This window comes from Rhamphochromis longiceps, linkage group LG23 (assembly GCF_057381845.1).
Source record: "Rhamphochromis longiceps isolate RC_006_pf linkage group LG23, R_longiceps_female_GT1.1, whole genome shotgun sequence".
NCBI lineage: Eukaryota > Metazoa > Chordata > Actinopteri > Cichliformes > Cichlidae > Rhamphochromis > Rhamphochromis longiceps.
The window spans coordinates 35,489,145-35,497,895 of record NC_140578.1 but is presented as its reverse complement, the minus strand read 5'-3'; positions in this window follow the sequence as shown (position 1 = coordinate 35,497,895).

Sequence of the window (8,751 nt, the reverse complement as noted above, 5' to 3'; positions counted from 1 at the left end):
GTGTGTGTATTTTTTACTTCCCACAAACATGAAACATGCATCACAGAGCATACAGTTTAAATGAAAAAGAAGAGAGTAAAGTCATTTTCATTTCCTGCTTCGTGCCCAGATAGATCTGCCATGTTATGTGTCAGATCAGATAACCAGGAAGCCTGTTCTGACATCTGCATTTGGGATAAGCCAAAACGCACTGCTTCTCATGCATTGCCACAGAACAAGGGAGCAGGAGTTGGGATTTCTGTTGTGGGTTAGCATAAGACGCACCATTTATTGTGCTCAGATGCATGCAACGTTTGGTTCACCGCTTAAAGAAATGAGGAAAATGTTTCTTTTAGTCTTACTGGGTCATTATGGCACAAGTCGAAATTCATATTAACGATGTTAAAATGTGTTTGACACAGTATGAATTAATATAAGTTCATCAAAATCCAGTTAACTGTGAGGACGAGCGCAATTCAACCCAGGTTCCCTTAATTGAAATGCTCTCCCCAAGCTCCCTGATTAATTTATCCTCTGAACGTGATCTAAATTGACCCATCCAGCCGCAAGGTATACAAGTAGCCTCGCTACTGCAGCAGACTGATATGTCATTATAGTCCCACTGTGATCGTGGCCCCAATTTTTCATACAGTGGTATGAGTGCCTATCAGGTGACTCCTGCCACAGAGAGAGAATATGGAATTATCCCTCATCAGCTGTAAACAAGCATGCCGCCGGGCTCCCCCTCTAGCTTTGAGGAATTTAGCAGCATAAATTGATATGACTTTGACCGTGATACCCCTGGCCACTAATCCCCCGCCTCAACTCTCTCATCTGCTTTTTTTCCCCCTCACTCCTGGTCTGAATGTTTCTCACTGCCATTCTTGTTGTGTTATTAGGTCATGCAACCAGTGAAAATGCCTGAAGTTTTTAGAATTGCATTTTATTTGGTGCAAAATACACTCTGCTCAATTTTATTTTATTTGTTTTACAGAGGCAGAGGTCAGAGGTTACTGTGCAAAACAAAAAAACAAAAAAACAAAGTTCTTAGATAGATAGATAGATAGATAGATAGATAGATAGATAGATAGATAGATAGATAGATAGATAGATAGATAGATAGATAGATAGATAGATAGATAGATAGATAGATAGATAGATAGATAGATAGATGAACTTTTACCAGTCTACAATACCTTCAATACAATAGCCTACAACAGCTCAGCTCAGTAGTACCCTGTAACTTCAGTGATGGCTGTCATTTCAATGGTTTTACGTTATATCTGACTGTGCAGCTCATGATGCAGCAGATCTGGTTTCTATAAAGACATAGGGTAAGATTACAGCTAAATCAGTCTTGTGGCTTTTCTCTGGGAAAACTTATGAAGTCCTAAAACTCCTCCAGTTAGAAGTGGGCCCAGCAGGGTTGCAGTGGAAGGTTCTCCAAAGAAGCTAGAAGTGAAATATAATACAAGTGTCTCTGATCCTCCAAATAATAAGGCAATGACAGCCTGGAATGATAGCATGATAACTCATAGAAGCTTTTTAAATCCTACACAGGTACATGACCCTGGCTTTGTAAAGAAGTCATTTTCCATGATATACTCTTCACTAATTCATCTGGCACATGCTTTGTTTTTCTGCTCTCTCTCTTGCTAAATACGCTCTTCTTCCTATTCTCCGTGCTTTTGCTAAAAATTATCTGAACTGTTACACACATGGTTTTGGGATCTATAGGTATCCTGCCTGGCTTTCTTTCATCTAATAGAAGTTGTGGATAAAAAAAAGGATTAAAGCCTAGCACATTTAATGAAATGAAGAAGCAGCAGTGGCACTGTTGGTTTACATAAAATCAATTCTGGGAGTAGCGGGGTGCCAATTGGCTGTTCGTGCAATCAATCTCTAAGTCAGCAGCCGATTTTCATTAGCCTACCGTGGCTCTCTTAGAGTTACTGGGTAAAAGGCAAAAAAATAACATGTTTGCAAAGAACATAGAACAGGAATGAAGTGAGCTGCAGATGTCTGTATATATTTAGTCTATCGGCCAAGGTCCTCCAGTCACTTCACATCAAAGCAGAGAACAGGGAGCCAAAAGTAACAGTTTCACTTCTCCTTGATCAGCATGTGATAGCTGTTTATTGGCTTTAGAAGTCAAGCTGGGGTGAGGATCAATCCACTGTGAGAGAGTGCAAGTCCCACTGAGAACTAGGTGTGATTTTATTAAATCAACATGGAACTGAGTTCTATAACGGGCCGTCAGCTCACTGAGGGAAACGCCTGAGTGCACACACATTTTGCGCTTGCTGCCAGAGCAGTGTTTAAACTTAATGGAACCATTCTGAAATAATATTTTTAAGTTCCAAAAATCCAAGTAATCGAAATGCCTTTTTAAAAAAAGCTACTATCTGCAGCTCATAATCCAGTTGACCTCAGTGTTTTGATTAATACACTCCAGCACGTGCTTTGCTATCTGCGACAGCCCTGAAGTGATTTAACTTATCAAAGTAAAAATGCTTTGTTCCCACTGTTGCTCTGTGGAGTTCCCCAAGGCTCCATTCTGGGATTAATTTTTCATCATTAATGTAGCATTCAACACTTCTTCTATCCTGACAATACATTCATACAAAGTGGGATCATTAGGTTCTAGCGACTGACCCATAAGTCAAAAATGTGAATTGGCTGAGGGCATTTCTCATGCAATGCAACTGCTGTTTGGTTATTGGTGTCTTGTGATCCTTCTTTCTCTCTGGGTGGGCCTGTCCTTGTGCCATTGCTTCCTTGCTGGGTGCCCACCTTGGATGGCATTGGGTCCTCTAGGTGTAGTCACCCTTTACCCTAGCAGCACTTTTACTTATGAGTCTTTGTTTTGCAGGTTCCAGAGCCTCATTTATAGACATCCTTTGTACTTCTTTATCATCCAGGATCTGTCTCTTAGAGCTCTTAGAGATTCAGGTGTTCCTTCCTATGTTTCCAAACTTCTCCTTTACATGGTGCTATCTCTTCAGGTTGTATTCTTGATCTTAGAACTAAGTAACTCCAAGACTACCAATGCAGTGGCATTTGCAAGCTTACAGGTTTTTGTATTGCTGGTATAAAGGACAGTGAACTGGACAGTGAATTCTACAAGGTTCTGCTTAAGTAGAGGGTGGCTAACTGTTTCAGTCAGTGTTCCTGTTGTTTTGGAATCTTCCAATACAATAGGAACACTAGTCTTCAAAGTAGCTTTCATCTACTGATGTTAGAGCATTGAGGTGCTAGCTGATTCCTGGATATCGGTCTCTGTTGGCCACGCATAATTATTCCTCTTCTTGGCCCATTCCATCAACTGAGTATTCGCTTTCCTCACCCGTGTGTGTCTGGTTCCAGCAGCCCTCATCAGTATGTCCTGGTCGCCCATCTTCTCACGTGGACATTGTTAATCTGGGCAACATCCAAGCCAATATTGGATTAGCTACAACACTCTGTCCTGTTCTGTCAGTTTTCACTTTCTGCTGTCAGAAAATAACTGACAAACTAAATAAAGTTCTTTGGCAAAAATCTGTTGGCTGTTCTCGCTGCAAAATTTAGGACTCCTAAAGGGAGTGTTGCTGACACTGTCGCTATAAATCTGTATTACCAAATGCCTTTAAAAAACTTAGATCAGATGGCATTCTAATATGTTTGCATCATCCCAACAGCAAACAAAGGGTTATACAGTGTGCCAGAGACCTTAATGCAACTCAGAGCTGCTGGTGGATTGAACTTGTGGTCATCGGTCAAACCAACAAACCACTCTCATGATTCAGTTCCCAGACCTGAGGCTTTTTTCAGCCTCTTCTAGGAAACAACATGGTTTTAAATGCATTTTACATAAAACGGAAAACGTATAAAATGTTCTCCAACGATCAATAAGATTAAATAAAGAAAACAAATTTAGTTTTAGTTAGATTTCAGAGGAGAGAACCATAACTAGAGTCAAGAATATCAATTGGTTTGTTTTTATTCTGGATGAGTTCTTCTAATGATCACTACTGCTATGCCCTCTGTGTGGTACAGTTATAATACACTGATCTGAAAGTCAGTGGGTTGAACCTGAAAATATCCTGGAGAGGTCAAGGTTTCCACTGCACTAATGCTCCCATTCATAGTAAACTGTATAATCCTGAAGCAAATAGAAATACACTGGATATATAATCTTGTATAATATTTCCAAGACATATCAAGAGTATCTTGCCATTTTTTCCCTTCTTGGGACCTTCATTAGATTAGTTCAAGATATAACTCATTGTCCACAGACTCATGTACACATAGAGACTGAATCCTGGAGTACAGCTGGTAACAATCAGCTTGGACCGGGACGTAATGAAGCTTTGACATAAGAGCTAATACTGTGTCTTACCGCAGACAGACAATCCTACCTGGCCCAGACAGAGAACAGCCATTATCTATTCTGGATTTATGATGAACAAGACATAATTTGTTACTGTCTCGTGAAAACACTGCATGCTCAAGAGGTCAGATTTTCAATCTGTTATGTCTGGTAATTAATAACACTGATAAATCACTGTCAAATTACCTGTAACATCTGGGTATGGTGACAAACAAATGAGATCATGGCTAAAATGATCTATGCTAGTGCTTGCTATTTGTCAGTATTAGGACCACGTTTCCCATAAATCCCCTTGTTATTTCCCGGGGGATGAGATGTTGCAGTTTGTTCATTGTATAATCTCTTTTCTAGTGCCAGAAAAACTCAAAGAGATCCAACAGACGTTCGTGCACCCTACAACATTAAGTTCAAAGACAAGAGGGCAGTCCCCTCAGAGGAGATTTCCTTTTTTGACAAATGCATTGTCAATCTACAGCACTTTATCTTACAGTGCAGATGTCTAGTGAGGAGGGATGAGTAGGTATACACATCTAACCAGCAGGGTTTATCATACTTAGCAAGGATTACACAGCATTGTCTGTTCTTTGGTATAGCTGCAGCTCTCTAGTGTTAAAAGCACATTTCTGCTTGCAGTATATGAAGAAACATTCAACACAGGCATTACTCTGAGTATTGTTCCTTTGTCTCCTGTTGTAAATGATGTGATGTATCGCCAGCACAAAAACCCAGGTGTGATCGCTCAGTGGTCTGATGGCTTCTGCTGGGCGTCAGGAAAAGCTTGGGAGTTGAGAAAGATTAATTAGTTAAACTGGGGCAGACATCAGTCTTCTAACAAGTCCCTGTGCCGTCGCCGGGGATGGAGAGGGAGGGAGAGGAGGAGGAGCGAGATGAAGAAGTGTTGCTGAGGCAGAAAACACAGCAGCCCAAGTGAAGACCAGAGCAAAGTGTTTTTCCCTTTCCTGTTTCTTTGTCTGCCAGTAACTGTGCTGGCTTTTAGACTGGGGCGAATAAGTGTGTGGAAGCGACAGACGAAAGGAAGGGGGGAGGATCCGAAGCTGATCCTTCACTCTTATCTGGACAGTGAGGGCTGTCGGGTCAAGTGTAAAACCTTCCTGGTGCCACGCTAATGATGGGTCCCCCCCTTCCTCTGGGCTACAAGGTCAAGTCTCCCACCACACCCCGCTTTATCAACCATCAGCATAACCCTGCAGCTGTGACAGGATTTAAAAAATTATTTTATTGCTCTGGCCAGGATCCAGTTTGCATTCTTTGGCTATGTCTGCTCTCTGAAAAAACAGAGTAAAAGAAAAGAAAAATACCACAAAGAAATGTTTGCTGAATCTGCATGTTCTTTTGTCGGTGAGTCACTGTTTTCTCACCCACTCTCACACTTGCTCAATGAAAAAAAGAGCACAGCTTTGTCTTTTGTTCTCCACTGAGGTAATTAAAGGGTTCAGGGCGTTGCTCGAGGGGACATCAGAAATAAGTGTGATTCAAAGGTAAGCAGACGTTTAGCAGAGGATGTTGACATTAACTGGAACTGGAAGAAGCGATAAGCAGCAGACGGCATTTTTGTTTCCATGTATCACCTCGTAGAGTTTGATCTTTATCTGTTCCAGTTGCAGGTAAACCAGACATGGGCAGAGCTAATGTCAAACCACATTTTATATATCAGGCTTCTTCTGCTTATCCACCAGTTCAGGATTATGGAAAGGTTGGAGCATATCCCAGCTGTCATGGGGCAAGAGGTAGGGTACATCCTGGGCAGGCTGGCAATTTACTGCAGGGCGAACACAGAGAGACAGACAACCATTCACACTCACATTCATGCCTAAGATCAATTTAGGATCACAATGAAGAACCCCATGTATGTCTATGGCCTCTGTGAGGAGTTCAGGCTACCTGGAAGGAGCTCCCACACACAGAGAAAGGCCCCACACTGGTTTTTTATAGACTTTATTTTATTTTTCTTTGCATGTTTTTGACATTTAATTTCAACACTGCATAGTGACTTCATAGTATAGTGGTTTCCCAGTTTGATCCCAGGAGGAGATACACAGCAAATTCAAAAGTGTTAAATGTTTTGGTGTTAATAGTCTTCTTGCAAAAGTAGAGTTAATTTTACTCTAAGCAGAGTCACATTCTTTCAATGTAACTCTGAGGTGTAAAATGATAGTAGTTAAAATAGAGTGTTAAAAATGAGTGTTTCTATGTCAAATCTGGAGGTGTTACAATGGAAACATTAACTCTTGACCTCTTAACTCTGAACTCCTACAGGGGCTATGACACCAATAGAGTAAATTCACAGACTCCGCCCCCAGCACCATAGGCTCCAATCGAAGCTGAAGTGAAGCCGTTTCAGAACATTTTGCTCTACATATTTGAGTTGTTTGCCATGCTTGGTAAGTCATTTTTTCAAAGATTGTTTCAATTATTATTATGAGCTTTTACTTCTGTGGCTCTTTGGAGTTGAGACAAAGCTGTGTGAAAGGCATTAGCCATGTTGCTCGCTGATAGCATAATATTCTGTTTTAGCTAGCTGAAAGGTATTGTTTGCGGGCAAATACCACAGCCTTGGAAAAAAAGCTTGCATGTGAATTTTCAGTCAAACTTTTGGTCAAATACACCTAAAACAATGTCTAGAATGTGAAATGTTGGTATAATGGTGCTACTTGAAGCCTGAAAACGATCGCCCATAAAAAAAAAAAAAAACACGAGCAAACAGCAGTAGCAGACGTCCTGACTGGGTTCTACGTTAGCATATTCCCTCCAGAGTTTTGTGCACACGGTTTAGGTAAAAATGAAAAAGGTTGAGGTTTTACATTTAGTTCAGTATTACCTGTTGCCTGTGTCCTTGTCTTTTGGGAAAATACTTTACACAAGTAATGGCTCAAAGAGGATTCCTTTTTTTTCACTGTGCTGCAATTGTTTACTGGATTATTTGTGCCATTAATTAGTGTCAACTAATTTTTATTCAATCTCCACACAGGATATGCTTGTGAAGATGGAATATGGGGGAGAGCAGAAGTGCGTTGAAGTTCCACAAAGGGATGAATGAAGGACATGCATATTGTATTGAAGAAATAAGTGATGAGAATGCTGTTATTTGCATTTACCAGCTCACCTACGTCAGACCTGTTGATAAACAAAATTCTAATGAAAGTGAGAACATGTACACTGTTACATCTTTCAGAAAATGTTTTGAAATTGTGGTGCACAGTTCAGAATAGATGTTTTTCAAAAACCATTGCGTCTTTTTAGTAAATGTTTATTTCCAAAAGAAATTTCTAGAAGTTCAGAACAGTAAAATTCCCGCTTTTTAGAATGAATTAGAAGATAACTCTTACGTAGTTAAATTAAAATACTCTTTGAGAGTTAATATAGAAACTCTTAACACCAAGTGTTAAATTATCAACTCCAGACAGATTTGGTGGTTAACACTAAATCAGAGTTAACGTACCAACTCTCCAAAAAGAGGTAAATTAACACTCTCTGGTGTGGACCCATATACACACTTTAATAGTGTTGAAATCAAATCCGACAGTGTTAATTTGGACATGCTGGATTTGCTGTGTACAAAGCTCTTTGGGGTTGTGTCAGGAAAGGCATCTGGGAGCAGCTAAAAATAGCTTTAATTTCAATATTAAACAATGTGATAAAAAAGAAATTGGAGCAAATTTTGCTGTATTTTCAGGCCAAAGCCTTATCTTTAGCAAGTAAGAAAAAAGTAATGCCATTCAACCTGGTCACCCTGCTGCAGATCATCTTTTCTCACACTGGGAGACAGCAGGAAATACATGACAAATAACATCTTTAAAATGATTTAAAAGACAAACAAACAAAAATTCAACTGTTTATCTACTATGAAGTAGTTCCTATAAGTTTTCCAGTAGGTGGTAGTACCTCGTACCAGGAACTTTTTAGTAACTACTTCTAAGCAAACTGTTCAAACCAAAAATGTGACGCCAACCGATTGCATGCCATTGATTGGCCTGGGAATAATATCACTGGATGAGTCATGAGAGCAGCTCCTTCACAAGAATCAAACCCGACAACTATGAAACCCTATGAAATCCAACGTCTACCCTGAGTTTGACAAAAGGCAGCAGGTTTACCATCACCTCTACATTTTCATTGGTTGTGTTATGTTTGTTTGGCATATAAATGACATCATGGGACTTTCGGCCTTGCTATAACAATCCCACCCTCACTGAAGTGGTACCTCTTGATTTGGACCATATTTACTTGGGTATATGTCACTTGAGCTTTTATTGCTGGGTTGTGATGATATATATTCTACACTGATAAAATAGCTGAAGTATCTATTCTGGATTATTTTCCATTAAATGGTGGCGAGGGGGAGCCTTAGTTGGTATCCCGGTCACTTTGTTCTCCCCGTGCCT